General features: G+C 36.0%; 1 protein-coding gene across 1 annotated transcript in view; it reads right to left on the bottom strand.

Moving 5' to 3' along the window:
* CFAP47 (cilia and flagella associated protein 47) overlaps positions 1-15,130 on the bottom strand; it is a 963,244-nt gene that overhangs the window by 429,128 nt on the left and 518,986 nt on the right. The gene's annotated exons all lie outside the window — the stretch shown is intronic.

Consider the following 15,130-nt stretch of genomic DNA (forward strand, 5'->3'; position numbering starts at 1 on the left):
CCATTGCTTACCAGTAGTGAAGCCCTAGGACTAGCCAACAGCAAGACCCCACCCCAAGTCCTACCAGCAGAGTGACCTGTTCCCATAGTAGCCCAGCAGCAAGGTCCTACCCCTTGGGCACATCAGCAACAAAATTACTCCTCCAGGACCAGCCACCAGAAAGACTCTTTTACCACAGCGACCTAGCTGTAAGGCCATACCCCTGAAGCAGGTCAGCAGCTAAACCCCACACTAAAAGGAGGCCAAGAGGAAGGTCCCACTTCCCAAAACAAATCAAAAGGGAAGCCTACCTTCTGGAGAAAGCAGGCAGCAAAGCCCTGAAGCTCAAGGAAAGCCACCAGTAAGACCCAGAGCACCAGCATGAAAAGCTTGGGATAGTGCAGGACCAGAGCCCAGCTCTCAAATTAAAAAGACCAAGTCACAAAAAGGGCAGAAAAAGAAATGAGTAAAAAAAATTGAGCTTGACTATGGAAAGTTACTATGATGATAGGGAGGATCAAGGCATAAACTTAGAAGAGGACAATAGTGTCAAAACAGCTACATATGAACACTCAAAGAAAAAATTTAGTGTGGTCTCAGGCTTAAAAAGAATTCTTGGAAGAGTTTTCAAAGGATTGTAAAAGGCAAATGACAGAAATAGAAAAAAAATTGGAGAAAGAAGTGAGAGTAATACAAGAGAATCATGAAAAAGCAGTCAATAGCATGGGGAAAGATATATGGAAATTTACCAAAGAAAATAACTTCCTAATATAGAATTGGCCAAATGGAAAAGGAAGTACAAGAGCTCACTGAAAAAAAATAATTCCTTAAAAAATAGATTAACAAGTAGAAACTAACGACTCTGTAAGATATCAAAATATAATCAAACAAAATAAAAAAAGTTAACAAAATAGAAGAAAATGAAAAATTTCACATTTAAAAGCAACTGACCTAGAAAATAGACACAGGAGAGATAATATAAGAATTATTGGACTACATGAAAGTCATCATAAATAAAATAAAACACGTAGCAAGATAGCGGAGTAGAAGCAGGACCTCAGAGTGGCTCTGGATACCACCTTCCCCAATCAATGTAAAAAGGGGACTCTGAACAAACTTTGGAGCTGCAGAACCTACAAAATGACACAGAAAAGCTAGCCTCCCCCTGAGGACAGCCTGGCAGGCCGGCAGGAATCAGTCAGTGCAGCACTCTGGGAGTTGAGCCCAGGCCCCCATGAGCCAGGGCATGCCTGACCAGCCAGAGGGACTCCATATCAGCAGCAGCTGTGGCCATTTCAAGAATTATCAACACATAGATTCAAAGGACAAAGTGAGAGGTCAGTGCAGACTGGACTTTGGGACCCAGTAAGTAGGAGTGTGTGGCTTTTGCCCCTGGGGCGAGAAGCCACTGAGAAGCCTGGCACAGCCAGCCAGAGCCACATGGCAGCTTCAGCTCCTGGCCTGCAGAGTGTAGGGGGACCAAGTAACCAGTCTGAGGGGTATACATTCTTGCTTTAACCTGCTTGGATCTGGATTGCAGTCTAGGGAGGAGGTCCTGGGGTGTGTGTCCAGCTTGCCAGGGCGTGTGGAAGCCTCACAGAGGGCACCCATCTAATACTTCTGGCAGCTGAGAAACCCCCAGCATTTGGGACAAAAGCTCCCCTATCTGGTGGCAGAGTCCTACTGTGGCAAAAACCTAAGGATCAAGTGACTGAAGGGCAACATGACCAGGCAAAGAAACAAAGCAGACAGAAGATTCCAACATTTCACTACTACTTTGGGGACAAAAAGGAGCAAAGCATGGAACAAGAGGAAGACAGTGAAGTCAGAACTCCTCCACCAAAAGCTTCAAAGGAAAATATGAGATGGTTACAGGCCATAGAGGACCTTAAGAAGCAAATAAGAGAAGTGGTTGAAAAGTTGGGAAGAGAAATGAGAACGATAAAAGAAAATTATGAAATGAGAGTCAACAGCCTGACTGAGGAAAATCACACCTTAAAAAACAGACTAACTCAAATGGCAAAGAAGACTCAAAAAGGCAGTGAGGAGAAGAATGTCTTAAAAAGCCAAATTTGCCAGCTGGAAAAAGAATCTCAAAAGCTCAATGAGGAGAATCATTGCTTCAGAATTAGATTGGAGCAAATGGAAGCTAATGACTTGATGAGAAATCAAGGTGCTGTTAAACAGACCCAAACAAATGAAAGAATAATTGGCAATGTGAAATATCTCATGGGAAAAACCACTGACCTGGAAAACAGATCCAGGAGAGATAATTTAAAATTTATTGGACTACCTGAAAGCCATGACCAAAGTAAGAACGTAGAAATCATCCTCCAAGAAATTCTCAAGGAAAACATTAGAAAAGGAGCGAGGGGGATGGTAGGGTGGATAATGGAGGAAAGGGTAGCCTGGGGGGAAGGGAAGTTGGAGGCACCCACTTTTGAAAAGGGACAGGATTAGGGGTGGCTAGGTGGCTCAGTGAGTAAAAGCACTGGGCCGGGAGTTGGGTGGACCTGAGTTCAGTTCCAGCCTCAGACACTTAACACACACACACACACACACACACACACACATACACAAACTAGCCAGGTAACCTTGGGCAAGTTGCTTAACCCCAATTGCCCTCCAAAAGGAAAAAAAAAAAAGAAAAGGGACAGGATCAAAGTGGAGAATAGAGCAGGTGGGAGAGGGGATAGGAGGGAGGGAAATGTAGTCAGTCTTTTACAATGTATCTACTATGTTATTGTTTTGCATTAGCCACACATGTACAACCAATACTGAACTGCTTGTTTTCACAGTTGGAAAGGGTGACAAGGGAGGAGGGCAATGTTTCTGGAATTCAAAGTTTTAAAATCAAATGTTTAAATATATATATATACACACATATATGTATACACACACACTATTATTCACACTATTATTAATACTATTTTGCATGTAATTGGGAAATGGGATGCTGTTTTGTGTCGTTGGGTGGGGGAAAGACTTGGAGAAAATTTGTGGTTCAAGGTCTGGTGGAAATGAATGATGTGAATCAGAAGTTAATAAAGCATTTTAAAAATGAAAAAAAAAGAAAAGAAAAGAAGTAGCTATGAAAAATGTTCCCAATGCCTAACAATTAAAAAGTGAAGGAATTCAGAGGTTATACCTCACAACCACCAGACTGGCAAAACTGAAAAAAAGAGAGAAAAGAGATAAATGCTGTAGAAGTTGTAGGATAACAGACACATCATTCCATTGATGGTGCAGCTGAAATTGGTACATATGTTCTAATAAAGGATTTGAAACTATGCCTTAAATATTACTTAATTGTGCATGCCCTTATACTAAATGATGCCTCTACTAACCACAGAGATCAAAGAAAGAGGAAAAGGACCCATATTTTAAAATATATATTTAGAGCTATACTTTTCTGATGGCAAAGAACTGTAAACTAAGAAGGTGTTCATCAAATGGTGAATGATTTAACAAATTATGGTATATGAATGTAATTAAATGCTATTATATGGTAAAAAAAAATTAGGAAGGGGAGAGTTTCAGAGAAACTAAAGAATATTTGTATTAATTAAGTGAAGTGATAAAACCAGAAAAATAGTTTACTCTGTAACAGTAATATTGTAAATGCAATTTGAGACTTAGACCTTTAATCAATATAATGATCAAACCATGATTCCAGGGGACTGATAACAAAGAATACTACCTTCTTGAATGAGAGGTGGTGGAATAAACAAATTTGAATATAACCAAAATTGGAATTTGTTTTGCTTGACTATATATTTCTTTCCAAGGAAGGAAAAAGAACAAAATATCTATTACTTAAAAAATGTGTGTGTGTGTGTGTGTGTGTGTGTGTGTGTGTGTATTAATGGGGGATTGGGGAGAGAAAAAGATACAGTAAAAAAAACGATCCTAATGAAGAAAATAAGTTGGAGGGTAGGAGAGAAAAGGGAAGAATTTTTAATTAACCACTTAACTGAAAGTGATAAAATGTTTTTTTTTTTAAAAAGAGCAAATAATGTAATAAGAAAATGGAAAAATAAAAAGGAACCAATCATTTATGCAAAAACACAGAAGGAGAAAAAAAGTTGACAAGTGGAAGGTAAAGAAAAATAAAGGGTGAGGAGAAGGGAGCTTGTAGAAATAAGTTTTCCTTAAAATTAATTAAGCCAAAATAATTATAGGAACAAAGTATAGTAAACTCCTGGAAAGTAGAGACTGTCTTTTTTCTTTCTTTCTTTGTACACTCAGAACTTAGCACAGTGTCTGGACCATAGTAGGTGCTAAATAAATTGACTGGTTTAAAAGAGAAAAAAGAGAACCATAAAAATCCTAATTCAGTAAACCAAAATAATACTAAAAATAATATTATGTTATTCATCATAATCTATGTGAGTGGATAAACCAAACAATGAAATGAAAGAGTAAAAGTTGGGATAAGAAAATAAAACCGGGGTAACTAGGTGGTGCAGTGAAGAGAGAACCAGCCCTGGAGTCAGGAAGACTTGAGTACAAATCCGGCCTCAGACACTTAACATTTACTAGCTGTATGACCTTGGGCAAGTCACTTAACCCCAATTGCTTTGCCTTTCCCCCTCCAAAAAGACCAAAAAAAAGAGGAAACAAAACCAAACCACATAATTTGTTGCTCTAAGAAACACATGCAAAAATCAAAGTCATACATGGAGTAAAAGTCAGAGATTAGAACAAAATTTATTACACATCAAGTAAAAACAAAAAAACAGGAGTTACAATAATGCTATCAGATAAAACAAAAACAAGAAAACCTTACAAAATAAACAAGGAAATTACATTATACTAATAAGAATCATGGAAAAAATATTAAAATTTACATCCTGTAAATTCTATAGTATCAACATTCGCAAAGGAAAAACTGATATAAAGAAGGCATTCATTAGTAACAAAATAACACTAGAAAACTTGGATGTCTTAATTGGACACACCTGGTAGAAAAATAAACTTAATGGAAATTAGATAATTTAGAGCACCATGTGTAATTTTTTTACAAAAATTTTTAATATATTGTGGCATAGAGATAACGTACATAATATCAAAAAGCATTGACAAAAGGACATTTCCGATTTTAGTGAAAGCAATTTCATTTGAATGAAATACAAAGGAGCCAAATCGCAGAGTTGAAATAACAGGAAAGACTATTTCATTAATTATGTGTGGGACAGAAAACTCCTTACTCAAAATAACTCAAAGATTTCTCAAGGTAGAAGCAAAAAGGAGTTTATTTATGATCTCACAAGAAAGGGCCTCCCCACTCCAATGAAAAGTCAGAAAGGAGAAGCAAGGTACAGAAAGCAAATCATGAATATATAGCCCTAATGAATAAATTCTCCCACCCTTCCCGACTGACCCTTCTCCCATTGGCTGGGAGTTGGGCTCACAGTCTAAGCACAAAAAGCTACCCAGAAGACAAGGAACAAAGTGACATAGAATTAGCTAATGTAAACTAGAGAAAATATTTCTATCCTTATTTAGCGTATCTTATAGAAAAGGAGGGGGCTTCCTGTTGCTCTAAGTTTTGGGTTCTCGTAAACCTCATGATTTCTAGTAAATAGAAACTTAGGCCTAATGGATGCTGAAGCCACTCTAAAGTTGAGAAGTATTCACTTGGGTTTACTTATCCCACTCAGAACCTATGTCTTTAAGATGGGCAGTAGAGAAATTTCAGGGCCTTAATTTAGTCAAAACATCAGCTTTTTTTCTTTACAACAATATTTAATTTTTTGTATCTTAATTATTATTCATATTTGTTGTAAATTTTATCTTTTGGGGGTTGAAGAAAACTATCAACTAAAAACCAAGTGGGAATTATGTTTATGTTTAATAGAAATTCTTGATCATTTAAATTATATTTTAAAAATTGATTTTAGATTTTAAAGTATCATGTGTAAAAGTAACATGAATTCTATAAATTTATGAAATTTCTCTCTGTATATAGAAGGCAGCCATTGACATTTACAGCATAACTTAAAAACAGTCAGTTGATATGACATGAAATATATAATTTAATATAATTGAGAACAGGGTGCTTACATATGAAGATTCATGTAGTGATTTGTCTCCTAGCTTTCCTTTTTTATATTATTTTTGGGTTCATTTGTGTTGGATTCCTTTATCACTCTCTTGCTCTTCCTTCCCTTTCTCCATTCTTCAGTAAAAAATGCTATTATAGATGGATTTCAAAAGTATTTAAAACAAAGTCTCACATACATAATCATGAAATTTATGGATTAAATTTTGTCTTGGAAAATATATTGAAATAAGTATTCAATGGGACTATGAAATTCTGATATCTTAACAGAGGAATAAATCTGTGAAATACATTGTCTCATAAAATAAAGCAGAACACATAAAAAGCCTCATTAATATCATGTAATTAATGAGATACTCAGCAGCAAATAGAGCAAGTTTTAAAATTTCACTTGATTAATAGCTTGCCTTGAACTTTAGACAGATAAATTCAGTTTGTTCTCACATCAAAATGTAAGATTTTAAATACTGGTGTAAAAATTTAATAAATGCCATAGCCTCACCTCTATTTGTGAGTTCTCAATGTTATAAGTATGTTTAAATTTAGCTTAATTTGATTACAAATTACACAGCATGAAGATAAACAGAATATATATCCCCTTGTCAACTTTTTTCTTCATGTTTGATCTGTAAGTATCCATAGTTTGGGAAAGTATATTAGAGAATAAAGAATATCCTAAATTTATGAAGTTATTGAAAGGACTTTAGATTTTGGTTCACTGCAGTTCTATATTAGTGCAATTTGGATCTTTTGGATTCTTGACTTCACCATGGTAGCTGCAAATAATTATAGTACTTGTTTTATATCTTGGAATTTCGTTAATGCCTATACTCTAAGTATAGTGATAAAGACTATGAAGGAAAAGAATTAATAGAAGATATATAGAGTTTTGCAAACTAATCTTCTTGCTGTTCTTGCACAATGAAAGAAACTTTCTCTCTTGCCTCTGTGTCTTTAATTTGCTTTCTTTCATGTCTAGAAGGTTCCTCCTCATTTTCACCTCTTGGAAAGTTTCCTTCCACACACCAGCTTTTTATGTAACCTTCTGCTGATACCCCAGACTTCTAGTTCCTTTCCACAACAAATTTCCTTTTCTCTGTTTTGTATCTGTGTACATTGTGTCCTGTCTCTACTAAGCACTTTGAGGGCAGGGACCTTTTCACTTTTGTCTGTGTATCCACAGAGCCTTGCACAGTAGCTGGGATAAAGTAGGCACTTGTTGATTGGCTGATTGAAATGCACAATCTGCATAAGTATGCAGAAATGTTTATCACTTAAAAATTTTCTATTGTTTGGACTTTCATTATTCTTTTCAATTGCATTGTTTTCTTGTCCATATATTTGCTGTTGTTGGAGATTTATAAATTAGCCTTTTTGAAAATTAGTCCAAAGTTATAAGAAAAAGTTAAAAAAATAGGAAAATTTATGAACAAATGAATGAATAGGAGTGCATGAATGAATGCAAATGAATAAGTGAATAATAGATATAAATAAAGACTATAAATTAAAATCACTATTAATCAGCCAGTTAATTAGCTAAGCTTTATTAAGGGCTTACTACTTACCCAGGTACCATATGCTAAGTCCTGGGCATATAAAGAAAGGCAAAAGACAAGCCTTGCTTTCAAGAAGCTCGAAGTCTAATAGGGGAGACAATAGTTAAGCAACTAGGTACAAATAAGACACGTGGACTATTTGGGAGCCATCTCTGAGGGAAAGCATCGAAACTAAAATGTGTTAGAAAAGACTTCTTGTAAAAGTTGGGATTTTACATGAGACTTGAAGAAAGGCAGAAGATAGTAGAATGAAGAGGAAGAACATTCCAGGCCTGAGGGCCAACCAAGGAAAACACACATGGGGGGAATAAGTGCCGTTTTATGCTTTAATATATTAAATGATAAGAATCTTCAGCTTTTATGTACAAGGTGTTCCAAAAAATATTACTGGACTTCTGAAATACTCTGTATTTGATCCTGTGGTAAATAGTGAGTTGCTAGAGTCTACTAAATATAAGGATGATATTATCAGACTTGCACTTTTTAAGATCAATTTGTTAGTTCAGTAGGGACTAGAGTGGGGAGATACTTGAAGAAAAAAGACCAATGAACAGGATATTGCAAAAATCCAGATGTTAGATAATAAGGGCCTGTACCACAGTGACTACAGTGTCTGAGAAGAGAAGGGAAAGTATATAAGAAACAATACTAAGGTAGAAAAGCTAGGAGTTGGCAACTGACTGTTCATAGGAAGTGAGAGAGTGAGGCATTAAGGATGACACTTCCATAGTTAGCCTGCAAATTTAGACAGTTGAGGTATAATTTAACATTCATTAAAGTGTTAAAAATGAGTCAAAGTTCCACAATTCAGTAATGATAGGATTGTGCAGAAATAGGTAGTAATGGAATTGTGAATTGAGTGATGTTTCTGTGATTAATATGGTAACACAAGAGTTATCAAACCTTTAACCCAATAATCACAGTATTGTGATATAATTTAATTTACAGAGAAAGAATTTATTTGTTCACAAGCAATTAAGCAATGTTATATGTAAAAACCTGAAAATAAGCCAAAAATTAGAAAATTACCAAGTAAAATGTATTATGGCCATAAAATGGAATAATAACTATATTTTAGATGGATAAAAACAAAGACTATACAGAAATTTGGAAAATGTGAAAATGAAAATGAACAGTGATAGTTTTGTTTACTATAGTTACAAAATAGTACATATATATGTGAATGTATATATGTATGTATGTATATGCATAAATAGATAAAGTATAGAAAAGGATAATCAGTGAGTATAGCTGCTAAGTTAATATGGACTTTTATAGATTGTACTTTAGTAAACTAATGTACCAATTAAGCAAATTATATCACTCACCTTGCTCCTTCCTTACATTAATTAGTTCTTTGTATTTCTAAAGTTAATGCTATATTTTTTTCTTCTTTTTTTTTTTTAAGCAATCGGGGTTAAGTAACTTGCTCAAGGTTACATGGCCACGTGTTTCTGGGTGGTTGCTAAGTGTCTAAGCCTGGGATTCGATCTCCAGGTCATTCCAACACTGGAGCTGGTGCTCTTACTTGCTGTACTACCTGGCCGCCCCAAAATTAATGATATATTAATGGCAATTCATTTAATACATATTCATATTTTAAGCTGTTTATTTTTCTAAATTCTTTTAAATTTGCCTTTCATATTTGTAATTATTGAGATTAAACTAAATTCCATAATTAGTACTGCCAAAATAGAGTTTAGCCTGTAGGCTCTTTGTAGTTAAACTCTCCCCAAAATTAGTTCTATAAAAAACATAAAACATATTACTAAGAAAAATGGGAATTTGAGTGATTTTTTTACACGAAGCATTAATTGGTATTTAAGAATGAATCTTGTTGATTTCATACCATTTATTTAGTACTTTACTAATATGACAACAATTGACAGTAAAATTAGCCTATGACATTTCAATTCTTATCCATACTACACAGGTCACTTTAAATTTATCAAAAAAGCAATTAAGCTTTCATGTTTTAAAGTATGCTGTCACTAACACACTCTATTTCTGCTCCATCTTTGAGAAAAATCAGTAGAATGACTAAAGCATTCATACATAATTTCTATATCAATCTAGTATTGCAATTATGGGATCAGGGGCTACATTTTAATTTTTAAGTAGATAAAGTTTCAATACTTTTCAACTGCCTGCAATTTGCTAGGCCAAAATATAATTTGAGGATAAAATGAAAGGTAAAATCTTAAACAGACCATTCAAAAAAGCATAATGTACATAATACTGAAAAATGAATATGCACGAGTCTATATATTTTTATACTAGCATTAGGCAGTAAATAAAAATTAAAGTGCCTACTGTGTGTCTGATACCGTGCTAAGTGACACAAAGAGAGGAAAAGAAAAATCCCAACCTCGAGGAGTCCATAGTCCAAGTGGGAAGACAAAAAGCAAATAAATATGTCTAAAAAAGCTAAATACAAGATAAAAATTAATAAAGATAAAGCATTAGAATTAAAAGGGATTAGAAAAGGCTTCCTATAGAAGATGGGATTTAACCTGGAGGGAAGCAGGGAAGCCAGGAGCCAGAGATAAAGAGAAAAAGTATTCCAAGCTTAAAAATGCCTGTGTTCAAGAGGAGGAATTCCCTGTGTAACTAACGGCAAGAAGGTCATTCGTTGTCACTGGATTAAAGAATATATGGGAGAGTTTAAGGTGTAAGGAGACTAGAAAGGTTGGCAGGAAGAAGAGGGGTAAATTATAAATACATTTAAATGTTAAACAGATGATGTTGCTGTTGATCTAGAAGTGACAGGGAGCCAAAGGATTTCGAATAGAGAAGCAATATGATTAGGTCTGCACTTTAAACCATTTACTTAGATGACTGAATGGAGGATGGATTGAATTGGGGAGAGACTTGTGGCAGGCAGACCAACCAAGAAACTATTGCAATAGTGAAGATGTGAGAAGAGGAGGGCCTATGTCAAGTTGGCAACAGAGACAAGAAGGGGAATATCATTGAGCTGTTACAAAGGGCAAAACCAATAGGGCTTGGTGACAGACTGGATAGCGGGCATCTGAGAAATAAAGAGCAGTGAAGGAAGATACCTAGGTTGTCAGTCTACAAGGATGGGAGGATGGTGATACCCTTAATAGTAAAAGAACATTTTGGAAGGTAGAAGGTTTGGAAGGAACTTTTTTTTATTTTATTTTTATGCTTCCTAACTCAACCTTTATTTTTTTTGTTTAATTTGTTTATTTTTAGTCTTTTTTTTTTATTTTTGGAGAGCAATTGGGGTTAAGTGACTTGGCCATGGTCACAGAGCTAATTTTTGTGTTAAGTGTTTGAGGTCAGATCTGAACCCAGGTCCTCCTGACTCCAGGGCCAGGGCTCTATTCACTGTGCCACTTAGCCACCATTATTTTTAGTTTTAAACATTAATTTCCCCAAGATTTTGAGTTATAAATTTTCTCTTCATCTTTACCCTACCCCCATCCCAAAATAGCAATTCTACTGAATACCCTTTCCCCCAATCTGCCCTCTCTTATATCCTCTCCTGTACCCACTCTGATATTCTAGTAAGACAAGATAGATTTGTATACCCCAGTGCATGTATATCTTATTTCCCAGTTACATGTAAAAAAATCATACACACACACACACATATATATATATATATATAACATATATATTTCAACATTTGATTTTAAAACTTTGATTTCTAGATTCCTTCCCTCATCACACACTCCTACTGGGAGGAAAAGTGATTCAATATAGGTTATACATGTGTAGTTATGTAAAACATTTCTATGGTAGATATAATGTGAAAGAATGGCCATATTTCCCTCCCTCCTATCCCGCCCCCCACTTATTCTATTTTCTACTTTGACCCTGTCCTTTGTCAAAAGTGTGTATTTCTAACAACCCTCCCCCCAAATCTGCCCTCCCTTCTATCATTCCCCCGCTTATCCCCTTCCCCCCTGCTTTCCTGCAGGGTTAAGATACCCAAATTGGTGTGTATTTTATTCCCTCCTTAAGTCAAATTCAATGAAAGTAAGGTTGACCCATTCCCTTTTGCCTTCCTGTTCTTCCCCTCCATTGTAACAATTATTTCCTGCCTCTTTTATATGAGGTAATTTACCCTATTCTATCTCTCCCTATCTCCTCTCATTATATTCCTCTTTCACCTCTTAATTGTATTTTTTTAGCTATCATCCTTTCTTATTTCATTCATCCTTGCCCTCTTTCTATGTATACTTGTACATACATATACACACTCTCACTTATGTATTTATATGCACATATAACTTCCTATATAAACATATGTATGTACATACACACACACACATATATACACACATATATATTCCCATCAACTATCCTCATACTGAGAAAAGTATCATGAGTTAAAATTATCTTTTTACCATATAGGAATATAAATAGTTGAATTTTACTAAGTTTCTTATGATTCTTTTTCCCTGTTTACCTTCTCAGGCTTCTCTTACTTCTTATGTTTGAAAGTCACATTTTCTATTCAATTCTGGTTTTTGCATCAAGAATGCTTGAAAGTCCCCTATTTCATTGAATTACCATATTTTCCCCTGAAACATTATACTCGGTTTTGCCAGGTAAGTGATTCTTTGTTTTATTCCTAGCTCCTTTGACCTCCAGAATATCATATTCTAAGCCCTACAATCTGTTAATGTAAAAGCTGCTAGATCTTGTGTTATCCTGATTGTGTTTCCACAATACTGAAATTGTTTCCTCCTGGCTACTTGTAATATTTTCTCCTTGACCTAGGAACTCTGGGATTTGGCTATAATATTCTTAGGAATCTTTTTTTTTGGTATCTTTTTAAAGAGGTGATGGTGAACTCTTTCCATTTCAATTTTGCTCTTTGGTTCTGTAATGGGAATGTAAATTTTTAAGATCTCCCCTGCCCCTAAGCTTAAGTGTACCTGGAGCCTATGGCAGGCAGCTTATTTCTCAGGATATACTTTGTGATTGGGCAGTGGGTCAAGAGGCTTTGTTACATTCTCTGACCGAGTAAAAGGCTATATAATTCCTGCTATGAGACTTTGTTTTGGGGCTCACTTTGAGAAGTGTTGTGTGATTTGACTAGATGAGACTCTGGGAAGCTGTTGAGAGCCGCCCCCCCCCAGTTTTGAAAAACCCAGATGTTGATGCTTCCCTCTCTGGTAACTGTGATTTGGTATGGTTGTAATGGTTGGACAGTTGGAGGCCTGTCTGCTTGAAATGTTTCTGTCTGTATACTCTGAAGTTCGGGATGCTGATCTTTTTCCCCTGAACTAGGTAAATGATATGTTTGATTGATTAAAGCAAGATTGTTAACCCATTTTGAGTTGCTTTCCTTTAGAAAATCAGATCTAAGAACCTGTGTTGGAAGCCACCCTAGGAATGCTGGGGTGCTTGCCACTACAGGTTCTAAAATATCAGGGCCATTTTACTTGAGGATTTCTTGAAAGATGATTTCTAGACTCTTTTTTTGACCATGGCTTTCAGGTAGGCCAATAATTTTTAAATGATATCTCCTGGATTTTTTTCCAGGTCAGGGTTTTTTCCAATGAGATATTTCACATTGCCTTCTATTTTTTCATTTGTTTGAATCTATTTTATAGTATCTTGGTTTTTCATAAAGCCATTAGCTTCCATTTGTTCCAATCTAATTTTGAAGGAATTATTTTCTTCAGTGAGCTTTTGAAATTCCTTTTCCATCCGACTAATTTGGATTTTTAAGCTATTCTTCTCACCAGCTTGTTGGGCCTCTTTTGCCATTTGAGTTAGTCTAGTTTTTTCTCTCTTTTTTATTTTTTAGTTTACATCATTCATTTCCACAAGATTTTGAGTTACAAATTTTCCCTACCCACCACCCCAAAACAGCATTCCCACTGAATATGCCCTCCCCCAATCTGCTCTCTGAGTTAGTCTATTTTTAAGGTGTTATTTTCTTCAGTCAGATTGTTGACTCTCTTTTCATGATTTTCTTGCATAATTCTCATTTCTTTCCTCAGTTTTTCCTCCACTTCTATTACTTGATTTTTCAAAATACTTCTTAGCTCCTCCATGGCCTGTAACCAATTCATATTTTACTTGGAAGTTTTTGATGCAAGAGTTCTGACTTCATTGTCTTCTTCCTATTTCATTTTTCATCCTTTTAGTCCCCAAAGAAGGATTCTGTGGTTTGTTTGTGCTTCCTCTGCCTGATCATATTGCCAGTCAATTATGTAACTTTTGAGCTCTTTGCCATGGTAGAACTCTGCTTCCAGAGAGGAGTGCTTTGTCCCAAATTGCTGGGTTTTCACAAATGTTGTCAGAGGTGTGAAAAGGGCAACTTCTTTACAGACACCACACTGGCAAACTGGTGTTTTTCACCCTAAGACCACCACCCAAGAAAGCAACCCAGATTGAAGCAGGTAAAAGGAAGAGTGATTACCCACAGAATGGTTGTTTGGTCCCTCTATTATCTGTAGGGCAGGAGCTCCTGAGGCAGCCAAGTGGCAGATGCTGCAGCTGCCCTGCCTCAGCCACCTATAGCTACAGGGACAGGGGCCAGACCACACCCTTCCTTTCCAACAGAGTTCCATACTGACCTTTTACTTTCTTTTTGCTCTTTATGGGTTGAAAAGTCTGGAAACCCCCACAGCTGCTGTTGATTCACTCTCAAGGAGTCTTCTATGGCCACCGCTGCCTCCCTGGGGTCAAAATCATGTGGCTCATGTGGGACTTCGCTCAGCTGCCAGCATGCCTCCAGCAGAAGATCTATTTTCTCTGTCACTTTGTGGGTTCTATAGCTCTAAAATTTGTTTAGAGTCAAATTTTCTAGGTATTTGAGGTGGTTGTGGGGGGAGATCATGGAATTTCCTGCCTCTACTCTCCCATCTTAGCTCTGCCCCTCTAGAAGGAAAATTTTTAAGCTCAGTTTTACAAATTTTGAGTTTAAGATGTTTAGAGAACATCCAGTTTGAAATGTCACTAAAGATGCAAGACTGGATGGAGTTTATCTGAGAGATTAGGGCTTGACCAGTAGATATGAGAATCATTAGCAGAGAGATAACATTTGATTCCATGGCAGTTGATGAGATCAGTCAATGAAATAGTACAGAGTGAAAAGAAAAAAAATGAACAATGAACCTGATATAATGGATTTATTAATAAATCCCTCAATATTAATACTAATAGTTATTTTATATAGCATTTTAAGGTTTACAAGGTGTTTTACACCTACTATCTCATTTAATTCTGACAAAAACTCCAGGAAGCAGGTGCTATTATTATCCCCATTTTTAAAGAAGTAGAAATTGAGGAAAACCTAGGTTAAATGACTTGCCCAGGGTTACACAGTAAGTGTGTGTGTGGGGGGGAGGATTTGAATTCAGGTCTTTTTGGTTCAAAAACCAGTACTCTATCCTTTGTGTCACTTAGCAGCAACAAAGGCTATAGTATTCATGACTTAAATGGAAAGCACATTTGTGTCTATGTTGAGAGAGAGAGAGAGACAGAGAGACAGAGAGAGAGAGACAGAGACAGAGAGAGAGAGAGAGAGAGAGAGAGAGAG

Source organism: Petaurus breviceps, unplaced genomic scaffold, assembly GCF_028583685.1.
Source record: "Petaurus breviceps papuanus isolate PSGF00001 unplaced genomic scaffold, PetGlider_PUasm1.0 90603, whole genome shotgun sequence".
In the NCBI taxonomy this organism is placed as follows: Eukaryota; Metazoa; Chordata; class Mammalia; order Diprotodontia; family Petauridae; genus Petaurus; species Petaurus breviceps.